This window comes from Sinocyclocheilus anshuiensis, unplaced genomic scaffold (genome assembly GCF_001515605.1).
Source record: "Sinocyclocheilus anshuiensis isolate Anshui unplaced genomic scaffold, SAMN03320099.WGS_v1.1 scaffold2376, whole genome shotgun sequence".
NCBI classification, from domain to species: Eukaryota; Metazoa; Chordata; class Actinopteri; order Cypriniformes; family Cyprinidae; genus Sinocyclocheilus; species Sinocyclocheilus anshuiensis.
In genome coordinates, this window is record NW_015547633.1 from 250780 (window position 1) to 252290 (window position 1511).

At 36.6% G+C, this 1511-nt stretch overlaps 1 protein-coding gene across 1 annotated transcript in view; it reads left to right on the forward strand.

Moving 5' to 3' along the window:
* Positions 1–1511, forward strand: part of LOC107701799 (serine hydroxymethyltransferase, mitochondrial-like) — a 43733-nt gene that overhangs the window by 37903 nt on the left and 4319 nt on the right. The gene's annotated exons all lie outside the window — the stretch shown is intronic.

Genomic DNA, 1511 nt, shown 5'->3' on the forward strand with positions numbered 1-1511 from the left:
CACAAAACCAGTCATAAGGGTAAATTTTTTTAAATTGAGAATCTGGAATCTGAGGGTGCAAAAAAATCTAAATATTGAAAAAATCACCTTTAAAGTTGTCCAAATGAAGTTCTTAGCAATGCATATCACTAATAAAAAATGTAGTTTTGATATAATTATGGTAGGAAATTTACAAAATATCTTCATGGATCATGATCTTTACTTAATATCCTAATGATTTTTGGCATAAAAGAAAAATCAATAATTTTGACCCATACAATGTATTGTTGGCTATTGCTACAAATATACCCCAGCGACTTAAGACTGCTTTTGTGCTCCAGGGACACATATAAGCTGCTTTCTTTAAAAATAATGGATCTAATTCATCCAATCCAGCAGATTTATGAATATCCAGGTTGAGCAATTCCCCAAGTACCTCGGTCTCGTGTATCGACCGAAAAGAGAAGGAGGGGGGACCTAAGGCAGGTGAATGAATAACAGATGCCAGGTTGACAGGAGAACAATTAGAAGTACCAGAACTATTCTCGTAGGCACAGCCAGCATTGACAAAATCTCTGTTGAATTGATCCACAATTTGTGATAACAACGCCATCATATTTAATTACACTGGGCAAACAGTAAGAAATGTTTTCGTTTTCCATTGTTTTGATGGTATTACAAAATTTTCAAAATATTAAGAAAAACTATAATAGTATCTCAAGGATTTTAAAATAACACTGACATAAATTCTAGTACATTTAATTTTTTTAAATGAAAATGTGAAACATTTGGCTAGATTTACAATGTTAATAACTGTGGAAACGTGTCATTACAGTCTGTGATAAGGATTCATTCATGTTCCTGCTCTTAATTTGAGTTTTTCATCAACAACTTTATTCTAAAGAAATTATGTAAGAAAAAAAAACTGGAAAAAAAATAAAAAATTAATCATGACTTTTTCCTCACAATTTCGAAACAAAAAAGTCAGAATTGCGAGGAAAAAAGTCAGAATTGTGACAAATTTAGAATGGCAAAATGTAAACTCAGAATTCAGATCTCGTTCTATGTAATTTGGCAGTAGAATTGGCTGTGAATGGTTGTTCATGTTGATTTAATGCATAATAGCCTCATAATCAAAAACTGTAATATCTGGGAACTGGACATTTGTTGAAGTGACCATAGATCTTTATGCAGACGGACTCGTTTGAGTGAAGATCAGTGTTGTGTGTGTTTGTTCAGGAGGAACTGATAATCATCTGGTTCTGGTGGATCTGAGGCCTCAGGGGATGGACGGAGCGCGGGCCGAGCGTGTTCTGGAGCTGCTGTCCATCACAGCCAACAAGAACACCTGCCCTGGAGACAAGAGCGCACTGACCCCCGGCGGCCTGAGACTCGGTGAGAAACACACACACACACCGTACATGCTCAAACACACACCGTACATGCTCAAACACACACACACATACCGTACATGCTCGAACACACACACACACATACTCACACACACACACACACACACCATACATCCTCCA